Source organism: Gopherus flavomarginatus, chromosome 6, assembly GCF_025201925.1.
Source record: "Gopherus flavomarginatus isolate rGopFla2 chromosome 6, rGopFla2.mat.asm, whole genome shotgun sequence".
Lineage (NCBI taxonomy): Eukaryota > Metazoa > Chordata > Testudines > Testudinidae > Gopherus > Gopherus flavomarginatus.
Genome location: NC_066622.1, coordinates 12278496 through 12298198, shown reverse-complemented (window position 1 = coordinate 12298198; position 19703 = coordinate 12278496). Strand labels below are relative to the sequence as shown.

The window sequence follows — 19703 nt, the reverse complement described above, 5'->3', positions numbered from 1 at the left end:
GGCTACACGGAAACTATTAATTAGTATCCAGATTTTAAATCACGTAATGCTATTGGGGAGCAGTTACATAGACTCATAGACTTTAAGGTCAGAAGGGACCATTATGATCATCTAGTCTGACCTCCTGCACAACACAGGCCACAGAATCTCACCCATCCACTCCTGTAGGAAACCCTTAGCCTATGTCTGAGTTACTGAAGTCCTCAAATTATAATTTGAAGACCTCAAGCTGCAGAGAATCCTCCAGTAAGTGACCCATGCCCCATGCTGCAGAGGAAGGCGAAAAACCTCCAGGGCCTCTGCCAATCTGCTTTGGAGGAAAATTCCTTCCTGACCCCAAATATGGCGATCAGTTAAACCCTGAGCATGTGGGCAAGACTCACCAGCCAGACACCCAGGAAAGAATTCTCTGTAGTAATTCAGATTCCCACCCTATCTAACATCCCATCACAGACCACTGGGCATACTTACCTGCTGATAATCAAAGATCAATTGCCAAATTAATCGCCAAAATTAGGCTATCCCATCATATCATCCTCTCCATAAACTTATATGTAGTTCCTTGGGCTGTCTCACCGACAGTAACCTGGTTACAATCTAGCCCAACATAATCAGGCCTTGTTCATCTGAGTCAGCCTGATTCCCCCACCACCTTGCTTAGTCATTTATACCTGATGCAACATGAGGGTAAAACACTATAAATCCAGTTTGATAGCATATTGCCCTCACTTTGCACAGGAGTAGCTAATGACACATGGAAAAGGCCCTAGAGAATCAGGCCCAGTAGAGTTGAGTGAAGAAGAACTTGATTGGACTGAGCCATTAGTGAGGACCGTGGTGGATTGAGCATTAGTTTTAGACCTTGCCTTGACTAGAAAACGAACTGAGTTTAGGCTGGGCTTAATTAACACATCCTAGCTGAACCCAAACTTCTACAAGACCATTTTTCCTAGCGGAGATGCAGCTTTAACACCTTTAGCGCCAGTTTTAGCAGGCCAAGTAGTAGTCTGGGCCCTGCCCCTCATAACATATCAGTCTGTAATATAATCCCAGTACAGAGCGCTATAGTTAAAGCCAGAAAAGTAGTCTGTAATTTAACAATCTTAATCCAAAAAGCCTCAACAGAACAATCCCTCCTTAATAGGTACTTTTTATCCATAATCCAATTTAAAGTATCAAACGTTGTGAATTTTAGCAGAAATGACTCTCCGATACATTAGAACAGGGTAGGCAACCTATGGCACAGGTGCCGAAGGTGACACACGAGCTGATTTTCAGTGGCACTCACACTGCCTAGGTCCTGGCCATCAGTCCAGGGACTCTGCATTTTAATTTAATTTTAAATGAAGCTTCTTGAACATTTTAAAAACCTTCTTTACTTTGCATACAACAATAGTTTAGTTCTATATTATAGACTTATAGAAAGAGACCTTCTAAAAACGTTAACATGTATGACTGGCACGCGAAACCTTAAATTAGAGTGAATAAATTAAGACTCGGCACACCACTTCTGAAAGGTTGCTGACCCCTACATTAGAAAAACAGGCTGTGTTCAAAGCTCCTCAGCCTTGCATTTCATTCGTTGTGCTGTGCTGGGCTAAGTTCTATAAAACTCATATAAAACTTGCACAGTAAGAATATGTATTAAAGCTTTGGGGCCAGATCCTCATCTGGTATGAATTGGGGCTTTAGCCCTTCATCTTACTCAGGAGAGTTATGCTGATTTACATAGGCTGAGAAGCTCACCCAAACTTTTACTATTGATGACTCTTGTCTGTGTTCCTTTCTCTTCTGCTGTTACAAGGAACGGTCTTTAAAAAGGGATAAAACAGATTTTAAAATGCTAGAACTGAAACTTGTAGCCTCCCACCTTGCATTGGCTCAGTGCTGCTGGTGTTCATCAGAAGAACAGCTGGGGAAAAAAAGGGGGTTCTCATATGCATTTCCAAATGCATTATATATTTTAAATCATCTCCTGGCTCTGGATACACACAGAAACAACTCCCACTGAAGTCAGTGGGAGCTCTCCTCATGTGTCTGAAGCCAGAATGTTGCCCTTAGCTATTTTTTTATATGCAGTTACACTATGAGACACCTAAACAAGTGAGTGGCTTTTCATTTCCCTCTCCTCCCAGATGCCACTGGGATTGATCATTCTAATTTAAATAGGAATTTGGGGGGGGGGTTAAACGTTGCACCTGTGGAGGCTCCCTGATTACCTGTGGTTACTCCAGGAACTGTGGCAGTTAGCCAAAGTGATGCTTCTACCCTTGTTCGTCTGTTGGACATCCCACACTGATAGCTACCTTTGCAGTAGCCCACACTGATAGTGGACTACTTTGAACGTTCTCCTGCAGTGCTAGTGTTTTTCTCTTTGATCAATCCTGAGGGGAGACCCCTCCTAAGACCTACCTCTTTGATACTATCTATATCCTGCAGCTCTTAGAATCTTTTCCCAAAGATTTAGCCAGCTTCCCTGATCACTCAAAAGCCTCTGGTTGTACATGGAAAGTACTTTATCTTTCACCTGCACAAAGGCTGGATTTTCCTTGTTTGAATTTTAGTCTGTTTTATTCTACCTTTGAATATATCCCACAGTCTTTTATAGTTCCCAGTTATTGTTATGCATTTAAACAGGTGTCCGTCAAAGTGTGATCTTACGTGTAGGTATTACAGCTCTACATTTTCCATCTCTTCTTTTACCGTACTACTGGAATGTTGCTGAGAGGTAGGGTGGTAGGGTGGGGGGAGCCCTTAATAGAAAATAAGAGACCCAGTAAATATCTATTGAGATTTCCCTATGCAGCTTTAACCATTTCTGTAGCATCCACTTGCTGCATAACTTTAGACAATTTAATATGTTTTTACTTTGCCAAAATGTTCATGACAAAAAAGAAAATTTCTGCATCTTCTATGACTGTTTTGGGGGCATGATGGTTATTTTAATAAATCTTCTTCTGTTTTTGAGAATTTCAAAATATAGGAATAGCCAGAGTGGATCAAAATACTGGCCTGACTATTTGAATGGCCTCTCTCCGACAATGACCGGGGCCGGCTTTAGCCATTTCGTTGCCCCAAGCACGGTGGCATGCCAAGGGGGGCCCTCTGCAGCTCGCCAGTCCCGCGGCTCCGGTGGACCTCCTGCAGGCATGCTTGCGGATGCTCCACCGGAGCCACGGGACCAGTGGACCCTCCACAAGGACGCCCGCGGGAGCTCCACAAGAGCCGCCTGCCACCCTCCCAGAGCGCCCCCTGCGGCATGCCGCCCCAAGCACGCGCTTGGCGCGCTGAGGCCTGGAGCTGGCCCTGACAATGACCAATACCAAATTGCGTCACCTGAAGATGCAAAAACCAATGTGGGCACAAAAGGAGTTTCCCATCCCCCACAGTAAGAGGCTGACCTACGCGCAGAAGCATGAAGGTTTATATCCCTTTCAAACTTTGGGGTCTTTTAAAAATTCTTTATTAATGTAACTGTGGATGTTCTCCTTATCTACTCTCCTTTTAATCTTATTAAATTGTTTGTCTTACTACTGTCTTTTGGCAATTAGTCCCACAGGCTATGTGTCTCTTGTGCAACAAAGTATTTCCTTGTGTTGGTTTTCAAGTTTAGAAAAATCACCATATTTATACTGGAAACTTAAGAAACAGCACTAGGCAAAAGGGACTTTTGCTTTTCTAAAAGTCCAGGAGAAGTTGGTTTTATTCATCATGAAAGCATATTAATCCTTTAATTGGATTGTTGTATATTCTGTTCATGGCAACTGACCAATATTTCTAATATTATTACTAGAAATAACCAACTTCCTTGGTAGAGTCCAATACACACATGTCAATTCCAGCAAAAAAGGCAAGCATCCTGCTCCCCCTTTTGCTCCTTTGTGAACTAGAAATTCATGGTTGTGTGCTCCTGGCATGTAAGAGTCTTCCAAATAGATGTAGAGACACCACAATACCACAGAAATAGCAATTTTTACTGGCATTGTTTTCTTCAAAACTAACTAGGGCTGTCGAGCAATTAAAAAAATTAATTGTGATTAATTGTGTGATTAAAAAAAATTGTGATTAATTGTGCACTTAATCACACTATTAAACAATAATAGAATACCACTGATATAAATTTTTTGCATGTTTTCCACTTTTTCAATTATATTGATTTCAATTATAACACAGAATACAAAGTGTATAGTGCTCACTTTATTTTTATTTTTATTATAAATATTTGCACTGTAAAAATATAAGAAATAGTATTTTTCAATTCACAAAATACAAGTACCATAGTACAATTTCTTTATCCTGAAAGTTGAACTTACAAATGTAGAGTTATGTACAAAAAATAGCTGCATACAAAAATAAAACAGTGTAAAACTTTAGAGCCTACAAGTCCACTCAGTCCTATTTCTTGTTCAGCCAATTGAGCAGACGAACAAATTTGTTTACATTTCCAGTAGAAAATGCTGCCTGCTTCTTGTTTACATTGTCACCTGAAAGTGAGAACAGGCATTCATAGGGCACTGTTATAGCCGGCGTTGCAAGATATTTATGTGTAAGATGCGCTAAAGATTCATATGTCCCTTCATGCTTCAACTACCATTCCAGAGGATATGTGTCCATGCTGATGATGGGTCCTGCTTGATAACGATCCAAAGCAGTGCAGACCAATGCGTGTTCATTTTCACCATCTGAGTCAGTTGTCATCAGCAGAAGGTGGATTTTCTCTTTTGGTGGTTCGGGTTCTGTGGTTTCCGCATTGGAGCGTTGCTCTTTAAAGACTTCTGAAAGCTTGTTCCACACCCCATCCCTCTCAGGTTTTGGAAGGCACTTCAGATTCTTAAACTGTAGCTATCTTTAGAAATCTCACATTGGTACCTTCTTTGCATTTTGTCAAATCTGCAGTGAAAGTGTTCTTAAAATGAACAACATGATGGGGCATCATCTGAGACTGCTATAACATGAAATATGTGGTAGACTGTGGGTAAAACACAGAGCAGGAGACATACAATTCTCCCCCAAGGGTTCAGTTACAAATTTAATTAACGCATTATTTTTTAACAAGCGTCAACAGCATGGAAGCATGTCCTCTGGAATCATGGCCAAAGCATGAAGTGACATACAAATGTTTAGCATATCTGGCACGTAAATACCTTGCAATGCTGGCTACAAAAGTGCCATGAGAATATCTGTTCTCACTTTCAGGCGACATTGTAAATAAGAAGTGGGCAGCAGTATCTCCCGTAAATGTAAACAAATTTGTTTCTCTTAGCAATTGGCTGCACAAGAAGGAGAACTTATAGTCTCTAAAGTTTTACATTGTTTTGTTTTTGAGGGCAGTTATGTAACAAAAAATAATCTACCTTTGTAAGTTGCGCTGTCACGATAAAGAGATTGCACTATGGTACCTGTATGAGGTGAATTGAAAAATACTATTTCTTTTATCATTTTTACAGTGCACATATTTGTAATAAAAATAATATAAAGTGAGCACTGTATACTTTGTATTCTGTGTTGTAAGTGAAGTCAATATTCAACTCTACCCCAATATAATGCTGTCCTTGGGAGCAAAAAATTTTTACCGCTTTATAGGTGAAACTGCGTTATATTGAACTTGCTTTGATCCGCCAGTGTGTGCAGCCCCACCCGCTGGAGCACTACTTTACCACATTATAGCCGAATTCACGTGGTATCAGGTTGCATTATATTGGGGTAGAAGTGTATTGAAAATGTAGAAAAACGTCCAAAATCTTTAATAAATTTCAATTGGTATTTTATTGTTTAATGGTGCAATTAAAGCTGCGAATAATTGTGATTAATTTTTTTTATCGCAATTAATTTTTTGAGTTAATCGTGTGAATTAACTGCGATTAATTGACAGCCCTAAAACTAACACATTTCTGGTTTGGGTAGGAGCACTGTGCTGTACAAAACTTCATGCGGATGATATTGGCAGGGTTGATTGGAGGTGATATTCTTCCCTCTGAAGCAGTATCAATCCAGTGTCCCAGCGTGGAGACACTACCAGCAGACATGCCATCTTTGAGATGAAACATGAAAACTAAGGCCTTAACTACCAGTGGTCATTCATGGCCTTGTTTTTCAGAAAGTTAAAGGCTGAGGCCGACATGTGTTTGTATATGTGCAACTGAATGACTATTCACATATGCAAATGAGATATTAGTATGTGCAAATGGATCTACTAACACTTCTCATTATAAGGTATTACCAGCCAGGATTGTCATTCACCTTTACAGACACTTTTTGAAAAATGATGCAAATATATGCAGGATTAAAGCTGCTAAGCAAAAGCTTTATGTTGTTTGATCAATGAAAACCATTTACTTAGAATTGATATTAGTTGGGTTTCTCTGGAGATGGGAAAATTTTTCATCTATTTTGTTTACATACTTGAATAGTTCATTGAATGTAGGAAGACTGTTAACTGAATTCTCTCAAGATACTTTATTGACTGGATTCTTACTCTTGGCTCTCTTTCATGTGATGCAAGACTCTCATAGCCCACAAAGTTTTTGTTTCTTGAGGCACTAGTTGTTCAACTCCATTTCATCTCCGCACTGAGGAAGGGGTGCAACTTTTCCTATAATTGCTTTGTTCCTGATGGTCTTGTTCTAACATGTAAGTATTCTTTGGGCATCTATTAGGCCTGACAAAGTGCTCTGTATCTTACGCACTCATGAGCTTAAAGAGGATGGTCTAGATGGGGCTACCAAGGCACTAATAGTTGGTGTAAAAATGGTGTAAAGCAGTGTGTCAGTTTCAAATCTGAAATCTAATTCATTAGTCATGGACCACTGGCACAATAGTCAGATCTTGATTTCAACAGTACAACAATTGGGATATTGTTCATATTAGGGCCGAGTCCCTTATAGCCACCAGGTCCTGCTGTAAAATCCAGAGCTGGATCCAGGTTTGGATTCCAAACAACTGTGGAAACCCTGTGGCCTTTCAGAATAAAGAGCTCGCCACTGTCACCTATTAGTGAAATGGGAGAAGAACAGCCCAGGGCTGCAGATAGGCAGGGGAACACTGGGGAGGGAACTCTCTGATGGCTTCTGTTGGTGAGCATGAGGCACTGTACGGATGAACCACGCCTCACCTGCATTTTAGTTATGTGACAGTTTGGGACATTTTGGCTAAAGTACAGCCATATTGTGAGTTTGGGGACAATACACTACAATTGACCTTGTTGGGAAATGCAAGGACAAGACATTGACGTCAAATATGCTAGACTTCTGTCAGACAGAGCTGGGCAAGGGAGCCTAGAAAAAAAACTACGAGACGGGGCGAAAAGTGCCCGCTTTCTGCTGGGAGTGCTTTGCTGGTCGTAAAAATAGTGTTGAGGGTCCTGAGCACTAATGATCTTTCTCTAAAGAGCTGATCTGAGCCTTTATGAAAACTCCTAGAAAACTGAACCCAGGTGACATCAGCTGGCAGAAGGGTTTGTTTTATTGAAGCACTTTGCTTCTAGTTCATCTCTATATGTAGTGCTTCCTTCTGACCCCTCTTCCCCAAGCCTTCCGGCCTCCAAGTTATCCTGGGCCCTCAAAGCAAAAATAGTATTTTATGTGGAGGGTTTGTAAAATCTCATCTTCACAGATTTCTATTTCTTGCTATTCCAAAGGCTCAAAAACCCCTCAGCATTAAGTTGTGAAACTGAGATTCCATGGCTTGGTCACTCTGAGACCTCAGTTTGGCACCTGTCCCGAAACACTGCCGAGCTACACCCCATTAAAATACCTTATGACACAACATCAGAAAATTAGTGTTGGAGCCACTTGATACAGTTGAAAAGCATTAGCGTCAGGCTGGGCTTTTATTTCCCTGAGCATTCACTTTTAGGCTTCTTAGTTAAATCTCTGTTAGGTAAAATAGCCTTCATTCAGAAGGCACACTAGTTGTGACATTTAAGGAGGCAAATGAACAAGATAAATCTCAGAGTGGAAGAAGTAAATGGAAATGTTAGAGAATTGCTGTTCGGAAGCTGTGCTAATACCCAGAGGCGCGGAATGCTACAATTCTTTGTCATAAACACATCAATTACAGTGCTTATGTCAAAGCTCTCCATAAACTACACCACCAATATGAAAATGACAGCTACAATGCAAAACAGATAGCTGTGTTATTAGTTCTAAATCTACTACAAAAAAAGACATAGAACCTGATCCTGCAAAACGGTAGTCCTAGGCAATCTGTCCTTTGAATTTAGGGGATACTCCTCTGGATTCAGTCTACTCACCTGAGTAAGTGGCAGGGGCGGCTCTAGACATTTTGCCACCCTAAGCATGGCAGGCAGGCTGCCTTTGACGGCTTGCCTGCAGAGGGTCCGCTGGTCCCGAAGCCTCGAGACCAGCAGACCCTTCGCAGGCATGCCGCTGAAGGCAGCCTGCCTGCAGCCCTCGCGGCGAGTGGCAGAGTGCCCCCCAGTGGCTAGCCGCCCCAAGCATGCGCTTGGCTTGCTGGTGCCTAGAGCCGCCCCTGGTAAGGGGCCTCAGAACCAGTTCCATAGCTTGTACGCGATGCAGTATGAGTGTGTTGTTCTTAATTTGTATCCAAGCAACTCAGATAGTTCTGAAAATGATCATATTGAATCATTCAGTTATAAATATGCGCAGTTTGGGTTTTTCAGATTGGTTTATATAATAGTTACAGTAGTTGAGTCTCTGTGGAGCACGTGGTACCCATTTGTAGTTTGGGCAGCTCATAGCGTAAGTAAGTTATATAGGGCCCATACTGCGGGTTAGTCTCGTTGACTTCAGTTCCCTTAACACTTAGGACCAAATTTTCAAAACCACTCAGCTCCCAGGTAGGTACTGAATGAAGAGTCAGCTGGAAGGTTCCTCACATGAGTAACAGTTAGCAGTTTCAAGACCATACGAATTACAGCATCCATTGCCTAGCGCGAGCAAACGCCAGAGATTGTTAATGCTACCTGTTGATTTAAATAGCACTGCAATTACTGCAGTTGAGGCTTACTAATTTGCATAATACTATAGAAGCATTGCAACATAGGGGGAAAACCCAACTGGTATTTAGTTTTCTTCTCCATGTGTTCATGATCTCAGGCAACCATGTATCTAAATAAGGCATTTTCTGCTGAGCTTTATAGGTAAATTGGCATCTCCCAATACCGTCAACAAGGGTGGAGGCTGAAGCTCTGAGCAAGCAGGAAAGGGTTTCAAGCAGCAGGAAAATTCAGAGAAACTGGAGAACTAGAGAGTAATTCTCTCCTGATGCTGATATAAATCAGGAGTAACCAGGGGCAGTTCTAGGCATTCCGTAGCGCCAAGCACGGCAGGTAGACTGCGGTTGGCGGCTTGCCTGCGGGAGGTCAGCTGGTCCCGTGCCTGCGAGAGGTCCAGAAGTGGCGGAACCAGCAGATCCTCCACAGGCACGCCTGCGGGAGGTCCACCAAAGCCACGGGACCAGCTGACCTCCTGCAGGAAAGCCGCAAAAGTCACCCTCCCTGCTGCCCCCGTGACGCCGGCAGAGCGCCCATCACAGCTTGCCGCCCCAAACACATGCTTGGCATGCTGGGGCCTGGAGCCGCCCCTGGGAGTAAGTACACTAAAGTCAATGGAGTTATATCGGTGTAAGAGAGGATAGAATCAGACCTGTAAGAAAGAGTTTGGAATCCAGCAAATAGGTACCACTAATCTCAGGGAAAACAGCAGCAAAGTCGACTGCAAAAGTAACTCTTTGGAGCAGGGACCATCTTTTGGTTACATGTGTAACCAAAACACAAATACTAAATACTCATTACAATGTAAAAAGGAACAGGAGTACTTGTGGCACCTTAGAGACTAAGGCCTTGGCTACACTGGCGCTTTACAGCACTGCAGCTTTCTCGCTCAGGGGTGTGAAAAAACACCCCCCTGACAGCAGCAAGTTACAGCGCTGTAAAGTGCCAGTGTAAACAGTGCCCCAGCACTGGAAATGCGGCTCCCAGCGCTGTAAACTAATCCCCAAGGGGCGATGGAGTACCTGCAGTGCTGGGAGAGCTCTCTCCTAGCGCTGGCACCGTTACCACACTTGCACTTCAAAGCGCTGCCGCGGCAGCGCTCCGGAGTTTCGAGTGTAGCCAAGCCCTAACAAATTTATTTCAGCATAAGCTTTCGTGGGCTACAGCCCACTTCTTCGGATGCTGTAGCCCACGAAAGCTTATGCTGAAATAAATTTGTTAGTCTCTTAAGATGCCACAAGTACTCCTGTTCTTTTTGTGGATACAGACTAACACAGCTGCACTCTGAAGCCTGTCATTACAATGTGTGTACAGTAACACACAGTCCAGGAATGAGATCCCAGCCATGATTTCCTTGAGTCCGTTACAGAGGATAGCTAATTTTGAGCTATAATTGTTATTCCTTAAGTGGTTTGAGGCAATTTAATTGAAAAGGATGAACTCTGTTGCTCTGTATCTTACGATAAGCCATACGCTGACAGTAAACAGAAAACATACTGATTTATTTAAAAAATAAGAGGCTATCTATAAGTGAAAATATATTTTTTTCATTAAAGCACACAAATAGGCTAGCAAAAATATTGCCTTTTCTTACACTGAGTAGTATCTTACTCTGTAAGTAGACTCTCTGAAATGAATGGGACAACTCAGATTCAGATTCTGGGCTTTCTGGGCTTTCTCAGAGTGGTAAAATCTGGCCCATACTCTGTGGAATTTCTTTATGAAATGAAATAGATAATACAGCTGTAATAAGGGGGGGAGAGAGATCAGAGGACTCCATTGTGCACTTAGTCCCTAGAAATGAATTTGAGCCCACTACAAAAAAAAATAAAAGAAATTGGAAAATATAATTTGCTTACTTTTATTATATCGTAGCTTCTAAATTAGGTACCATAAATAGGGGCAGAAATGCTGAATAATTCATCCATATTTCACATCTAAGCCAAATTTTTTGCATCATATTTGCTAGAGTCATTTATTATTCCTTGTTTAGCAATCCACATTATAAATGCAATTATGAATATGAATATCCACTTGAGCATCTATATTTAGCTCCATGGGCGTGATGACACCCTTGGCAAGCCACCTAGGAGACAGTGAAAAGTTTGGAGAACGAAAGTTCCTGCCTGGGATTTCATTTCAGAACAGGATCCTAACTAGCCAGCTGTTGCTTACAAGGCTGTCTGTCAAAGGCTCTGTAAGGCTCAAATAATAATGCAATATTTTACATTTACATCTTCACTTGAACAACCCATACTGTCTGGAAGGTTGCTTGTGACATAGCAATGCAAAAATGGTAAAACATTCGTGGGCTAGTTTTATTACGAACATGATATATTTAAAGGAAAAAAAATAGAAATCCAGAACTCATTCTCCATAGGCCAGACCCTAAGGTTCTTAATCAGTTTATGACAATTTATCTCCACCAGATTATAACACAGTTCAGTGAGGGAGATCAAATTCACTACCTAAGCCACTTGGCAGTGTCCCTTTTGAATGACTCAGTGGGAAGAGAGATGAAGTTGTCGCTTATCTAGAGAACAGATCTAGTTAATATTGTGGCATCTTTTTTCTCTAGCCTGCAGTTGGCTTTTTTTTTTTTTTTTGCTTCCATTGCTTCTGTGGTCCAGACAATGTACAGCATATGAGGTCAAAAGCAGCTTTCCTTACCTCTTCCTTAGGGGCCAGATCCCTGTTTGCTCTCCTAACTGCAGAGACTGCTCCCTCCCAAGGTCTGCCGGGGTACTAGGCACCTATGGAGCGCAGGGATGGACAGATGGGCCATGCCCCCACAGCATCATGGTCGGTGAACTAGAGTCAGAGGACCCACACACCCTGCAAGGACTGTTATTTCAGGAAAATTAGGAATGTGCAGGGTTAGGCTGGAAGCAACACAGCTACATGTTTTAATACAGTTCCAGTTCTTCAACTTAACCTGCATTCAGCTTCACTCATTGCTAATGAAACACTTGCTAATGCTGGCTGGGCACTCGGAAGAGCATTCTAAGAAGCAGAGCAGTGAGTGTGCTTCTCAATGCCTGCGAGATCCTGAAGTAATTGGCCTCCTGGAGCTCCCCCCTTCCCCCTGGGCTGTGCAGCCATTAGGCAGGGAGCATGTTGCACCCTCATATAAGGGATAGCGCAGCAAGGCATGGCCTCCCCTCCAACCTGGGATCTATTCTATGGCCTCACCCAGTCCCTCTCGCAGGCTGGTGTGTATCAGATGTAACACAGCCCTTAATTTCTTTCTCCTTCAAAGCCATTTGGTAAAATCTGGCCTTAGATTGATGCTTCAGTTCTGATTTTAAGCAGTAGAATGAAATGTCCCCACAAAGGGCCTGAAGTAAGAGAAAGGTCTTCAAGTTACTCCTGGGTGAAATTGTTCTCGCATCCAATCTGATTTCTGGATCTGTTTTGTCTTGCACTGCCTGTCCTGCAGCATCGTTTGCTGGAAGGCTGAACAGAAACAGTAGAGGCAGCTCTGCACAACTATGCTATTGTCTGCCACTTACTTGGAATTTCAGGGGATAATAGGATTTAAATTTATTTATGGGCACCAATTTGTTTCCTGTGTGTAAGTGTGTTGCTTGTCATTATCATTAGGCCAATGTAAGAATGGCAGCTCTTTTGATCAGGGCTGCTCAGAGGATTCGGGGGCCTGGGACAAAGTGGGGGAGCTGTGGCACTTGTATTCACCCGGCGGTGGTCCGGGTCTTCGGCAGCATTTCAGTGGCAGGGGGCCCTTCAGTTGCTCTATGTCTTCAGCAGCACTGAAGGGCCCCCTGCTGCTAAAGACCCGGAGCGCCTGAAGAGCCCCCTGCCACCTAAATGCCGCCAAAGACCCAGAGCAACTGAAGGGCTCCCTGCCGCCGAAATGCCGCTGAAGACCTGGAGCGAATGAAGGGCTCCTCACCGCCAAAATGTTGCTGAAGACCCGGACCACCACCAGGCCAGGGCTCACAGGGCCCCTGAGGCAAATTGCCCCACTTGCCCCGCCCCGCCCCTCCCCTCCCCCCGGGCGGCCCTGCTTTTGATGGGGGCCCAACAGGTGTTTGTTCTAGTAGACTTTGGCAGGAGTAACTCTTGTTTTGAACCATCTGTGGCCATGATAGAATATGCATTTATGTCATATGCTGGGATTATCTCCACCAGATTAGGGATTAGGTTTTGTGGGGCTATTTTTAAACACACAAAGAACAGAGTTATTTCTGTGGGGGTAACTGTGTGTTTTACTGTCCTGGCCTTTGCTACAGTCCCTGCTTCCAGTTTCAAATTTACATGCTCATTTTCAGTCATACAGCTATTAATGAAGCCCAGGTCTGCACTCATTATTGACAGTTAGGTCTCATTGTATTCAAAATGATCAATGGAAACATTAAAATAAGATGCCTGATTCTGCAAAGCCTTACTCATGTGAGTCAGAATCCTATGAAGTCCAGTGGCCTGTTTCTTGCTGGCAGAGTTCAGGGGAGGAGGAGGTTGGGTGGGGGGGGAGAGAGACTTGATTTGAAGATCAGAGTCCAAGGCTTTGCATGATTAGGGTCCAAATCTCTCCTAAAATCAGAACACTCCAAAGGCTAAATCAGTCCTCTGTGGGAAAACTTGCAGGGAGGTGGCTGAGGGGGAAGAAACCTGCTATGAGGTTTGCCATTTGGAATTTCTGCTCTGCCCACAGTTGCTCCCTTCTGTGGAATGGGCAAGAGATTGGTGCCCCAAATCCACTGATAGCGCCATGTGGATTACCTTGGCCCTGTTGCCTCTGCCTCAGTGCTGGTGCCCTCTGGCCTCCTCTGGCCCCCTAGTAGCACAGGTCCAGTAGAGACATGTTAGCAGGAACTCCTCCCCTTTCTCTTCCCCCTGGAACTGCCACCTCAAGTGTGGCTGCACAACATGGAGGAGATGCTCGGGCTGCATTAGCCTTCCAGCAGATTTCCTGCAGAGTTGTGGAAGCAGGGTTGAATGCCCTGTCCCGTCTGGTGCCCGCTCCACACCGTTCCCACGTGCAGATCCACAACCCACCAGTGACTTTACATGAGACTTTTGGAGTAAGGGAGCCATATGAGCAGCTAACCCTCCCTGTTACACCCAGGCAGGGGGAGATCAGTGGAGAAGAGCTCTTGTGTGCCGGTCAGGGGGTGTGGGAATGTGAAAGGGGATGCAACTAAAGCTAGTGTAAAGAGAGAATATTTTAAATGTCGTAGTGCATTGTACATGTGGAGTGCTCGGAGCTGTATGTTATTCAGTAAACGAATTCAGGCAATTAGTTGGTCAACTGTAAATGTGATCTAATCGTAACGACTCCTGATACCGCCGATTACTGGGGCTGGTTTCTGTTTATACGATATTTACATAAATGTATGAGGCTATTAAATGCTTGCACCCAATTAAAATCTGAATGATTCACTGGATAATTCAGGCACTGACCAAGTTGCTCCACTCATGAGTTGGCAAACTCTTTGGACTGTAACTAAGTCACTTGCCACAACAATTATGTTTTTCATTACAGCTGGGGAAGGAATTGATAGTGCCTTTCCCAGCTGGAACTAGCTGTGTATAGCACTGAATTTTCAAGTGTAAGATAGTGTTCTCTCATTTCAGTGCTGCTCACTGTTAAATTGCTTTACACCCCATAAATTAGACAAGGTGCCAAAATAAAGAAATGCCAACTGTCTATCATTTTAAATGATATATAATGAATTTCAGCTGGTGATGCTGCTAACAGTTTCTATAGTCCCTTTCCCAGAAAACAATTCTATGTCATCCAGACGGCAAGTACAGTGTGTGGCATTCATGCAAAATTGGATTCAGTCCAGGGAGGACCAAATTTGGACATGGTGTAAATGATAGCGATGGAGTCACACCCAGTTCACACAGGGTCTGATTTGGGCTGTTGGTATTGTTCTGTGCAGGGTAGTCTGTCAGAATGAAATAAAATCAGGAAGCGAGGTGATGTAAATGGCCAGTCCAGATAGCGCCTTCCCATTTTTTCCTAAGTAAATTAATATGTGGCCAGCATATGTAAGCTTAATAGCCCATACTGTTAGCCTGCATTGATGAGCTGGAGGCAGGTGAATAACTCTGCACATGAGTACAACTGGCATTTGGGCTGGTCTTCTTTTGGGGGGGTGTTTGTCATTGTTCTTGGATTCATAGGTTAAACCATCATTTCCTGCTGGCACCATTTCCTTCTATTCACCATAAGTTTTACGTGCATTGAGGACATTTAATGCGTCTCTCCCAAGGAGGGACTGGAGCGTGTAAAATCCACTCTTTGTGATGGTTTCACATGTGAATCTCATGATTGACTGAGGGGGCAGGGACAAATGTACAGCACAACGAGACCGGCACTCTCCCACAGCGGTCCTTGGTGTGGGTGAGCATGAGCTCCCATGCCTCAGTCCCATTTCAGGGAGGGAGTGCTCAAAACAGTACAGCTTCATTAGCATACACACATATCCCCTGCAGAAGAACGGGAGACAGGCCCCAAGTCCTGTGGCTCCCACAGATCTTGAGAGGTTGACCAGATTCACAGGGCCAGCCAGGGACAGGACCTCTCCCCTTGAATTGGCTCTGAGCAAGGCCCCAGTCCTGGCCCTCTTGGACACTGCCTGATCTCCTAGTGGCTCCAATGACTTAAGGTGGTTAAGGGCTCCTCAGTGGGGAAGGAAATCTTGCTTCAGCATTTTCACTAGGGGCAGGGAGAGATGATGCATGCCTCAGCACTATCACTTCCACACCCTCCCCAACTGTGGAGTTCTGAGCCTACAGAAAGTCTTGAATATAGATTCATGAACTTTAAGGCCAAAAGGGACCATCATGATCATCTTGTTTGACTGCTGCACACCACAGGCCACAGAACTTCACCCACTCACTCCTGAAATAGGCCTCAAACCTCTGTCTGAGTTACAGAAGTCTTTAATTCTTGATTTAAAGACTTCAAGTTACAAAGAATCTGCCATTTACTCTAGTTCAAACTAGCAAGTGACCTGTTCTCCATACTGTAGAGGAAGGCACAAAACAAAACAAAACAAACAAAAAAAACCCAGGGTCTCTGCCAATCTGACCTAGAAGAGAATTTCTTCCCAATGCCAAATATGATCAGTTAGACTCTGAGCACATGGGTAAGACTCACCAGACAGCTACCTGGGAAAGAATTATCTGTAGCAATTCAGAGGCCTCTCCATCTAGCGTCCCAGCTCCAGCTTTTAAACATATTTGCTAAGAGCAGTCATGGATGGGCAATATGCTGTTGTAGGCAACCTCATTGTACCATCCCCTCCATAAATTTATCAAGCTCAGTCTTGAAACAAAGTTAGGTTTTTTGCCCCCGTCTCCTCTTGAAGGCTGTTTCAGAACTTCACTCCTCTGATGTTTAGAAACCTTCATCGAACTTCAAGCCTAAACTGGTTTAGTTTGGCCAAATGGCCAGTTTATATCTTTGTTCTTGTGCCAACATTGGCCTTTAACATAAAAAACTCCTCATCCTCCCTGGTGTTTAGTCCTCTCATGTATTTATAGAGAACAATTATATCTCCCCTCATCCTTCGTTTTGGTAGGCTAAAGAAGTCAAGCTCCTTAAGACTCCTCTCGTAAAATGGGATCTGCTGATTATGCTAGTAGCCCTTCTCTGCACCTGTTCCAGTTTGAATTCATCTTTCTTAACCATGGGAGACCAGAATTGCACACAGTATTCCAGATGATGTCTCACGAGTGCATTGTACAATGGCAGTAACACTTCCTTATCTGTACTGGAAATACTTCGCCTGGTGCATCCTAGGATTACACTACCCTTTTTCACAGCCGCATAACATTGGCAGCTCACAGTCATCCTGTGATTGGCCAGGTCTTCCTCCTCCTCTAGCACTTCCAACTGTTAAGTCCCCAGCTTATAACAAAAATTCCTCTTCTTAGTCCCTAAATGGATAACTTTGCACTATTAAATTCATCCCATTTCTATTACTCCAGTTTGCATGGCATCCAAACCTTCTTGTACGATAGTCTGTCCTTTACCATATTAGCAATATCTCCCCACCTTGTGTCAATTGCAAATTTTATTAGCACACTCCCACTTTTTTGTGCCACAGTCATTTATGAAAATGTTAAACACAATTGGTCCCAAGACTGATCACTGAGAAATGCCACTAGTAACCTCCCTCCAGCCTGACAGTTCACCTTTCAGTATGACCCCTTGTAGTCTCCCCTTCAACCAGTTCCTTACCCACCTTTTAATTCTCTTACTAAGCCCCATCTTCTCCAATTTAACTAATGATTTCCCATGTGGAACTGTATCAAATACTTTATTGAAATCCAGATAGATCAGATCTACTGCATTTCCTCTGTCTGGAAAATCAGTGATCTTCTCAAAGAAAGAGATCAGTTTGGCCTGGTATGATCTACCTTTTGTAAAACCATGTTGTATTTTATCCCAATTACCATTTACCTCTATGTCATTAATTACTCTCTCTTTCAAAATTTGCTCTAAGATGTGCATACAATTGAGGAGAAACTAATGGGTCTGTAGTTTGCCGGATCACATTTTTTTCTTTTCTTAAATAGAGGTGTAACCCTTCTGCCCCTCTAGTTGGCAGCAACAAGGGCCGGGTTCAGTATCCAGGGGTTCCGTTTCAGTAACACAATGCATAACCGGCTCGAGCCCCCACCCAGTGACCTGGGACACTCACATACCACACCCCCCTGGGCGCCTCTAGGAGGCAATACTTCCCCTCTCGCAAGCACGGAGTCTGAGTGTAGCAAAATCTTTTTTAATAAAGGAAGGAATCAATGCGGCATCCCATTGGAGAAACACCACAAACAGGGTTATAACACAAACCATAAACAAAAACCCACCTCCAAGTACGTTTGGCACTGTCCTTTTTCCGCTTAGGGTTTTAAGTCCAATCACCCCAAAGTCCAACAACCCAAAAGTCTCTGGTCAATGCCACCCCAGAGTTCGAGAGTCTATCTGTAGAGGTCCCTCCCCCCAGCCTGGGTAGAAAGGGGCACCTTACGTGGTCCAGGGCCAACTGCCCTGCCTCTCCGTGGGTTCTGCTTCCGCCTTCTCCACGAACTGCTCCGCTTCACCAGCCGCTCCACTCTGCTCCTCCAGCCGTCCTCAGGAACTGCTCCGCTCCACCAGCTGCTCTGCTCCATGAGCTGCTCTGCAAAACTGCTCGGCTCTGCTCACTCTGTGGGCCGCTCCACCCGTCCCGCAGCTACTCCGCTCTGCTGCCACCAGCTGTCCCGTGATCCGCTCCAGCCGCCCCCGCAACTGCTCCACTCCGCCAGCTGCTCTGTTCCACAGCATATCTTCAGGCTCCCCCACTAGCTAGCACAATGCTCAGTGCTCTCAGCTAAGTCATTTCAGCTTTTTTGTGATTTCAACTCTTAGTGATCTCAGCTCTTAGTGGGGGAGCCCCAGTGCTAGTGCGCCATTAGCCCAAAGTGCATTCAGCTCAGCAACCTGTATTTAGATTCTTGAGGGAATAAAAAAATCAACTCTGACATTCCACAGTGGAGAGAGGAGGGGGTGCAACTGGTGCTTCTGGCTCCACAAGGCGCCTGCACCACCAGGCACAGATACCTGTCCCCAGCCTCTCTACTTCACTGGGTTTTGGAACCCATGACCCTTGTCTAGCAAGTACCACCCAACTGAGGGTGAGTCATTTGTCACCAAGCAGTCCCACCGCTCAGCAATCTGGGATAGGGTAGGCGTGTCTATGCAAATAAACTCATTGGAAGGCGGCTTTGGTACAGCACCTTTGTTCTGCCCAGTTGCCCTGTTGTGGTCCACCTCATAAGGGCTGCTTACCAATTCTCCCACAGGGAGCAAAAGGTTTCTATGCACGGTTTTGGTCTGCCCTGGACCCTCTTCAGGTTTTATCTTGTAGACCGGCAGGTCTCCTAGCTTTTCCATCACTAAGTAAGGTATTGCCTTCCATCTGTCAGCTATCTTGTGTTTGCCAGCAATACCCAAATTTCTCAGCAGGACTCTGTCCCCTGGCTGGAGCTCTTGCAGACGTACCCTAGCATCATATCGATGTTTGTTGCGGCCTGCATTCTTCTGAGCTGCAGATGTAGCTAAGTGATAAGCATCCCGCAGCTTTTCTCGTAGACGGGATAGATATTGCTGGTGAGTTTCATAGCTATCTCCATCCTCGGATACACCAAAGCACAAGTCTATGGGTAATCTTGGTTCTCGCCCAAACATTAAGAGATATGGGGTGACTCCCGTAGCGTCGTTCTTTGTGGCGTTGTAGGCGTGCACTAGAAATGCGACATGTTGGCTCCAGGTTGCCTTCTGCTCTGGCCGCAAAGTCCCTAACATATCTAACAGGGTTCGGTTGAACCTCTCTGGCTGAGGGTCACCCTGTGGGTGATAAGGCGTTGTCCTTGACTTTTTAATTCCTGCTATCCTCAGCACCTCCTTCAGAAGGTGACTCTCAAAGTCTCGTCCCTGATCCGAGTGTATCCGGGCTGGGAATCCATAAACTGAGAAATATTTTTCCCACAGTACTCGAGCGACGGTAGTGGCCTTCTGATCACGTGTGGGATATGCCTGCGCATATCGCGTGTAATGGTCGGTCACTACTAGGATGTTCCCAATATTCCTCTTGTCCACTTCTAAAGACAAGAAATCAATGCAAACCAGCTCCAGAGGTTTGTTGCTGGTGATGTTCTTCAGATATGCAGCCCTCGTGGGCAGAGTTTTCCTTTGCACACATCGCGCGCA

The 19703-nt window shown here is 44.3% G+C and overlaps 1 protein-coding gene across 1 annotated transcript in view; it reads right to left on the bottom strand.

Moving 5' to 3' along the window:
• Positions 1–214: 214 nt before the first annotated feature.
• The window catches only part of GXYLT2 (glucoside xylosyltransferase 2), a 730828-nt gene continuing 711339 nt past the window's right edge, over positions 215–19703 (bottom strand). Inside the window, exon 9 of the transcript XR_007774962.1 lies at positions 215–241. The gene's annotated coding sequence lies outside the window, so the exon portion shown is untranslated. The remainder of the gene's footprint in view (positions 242–19703) is intronic.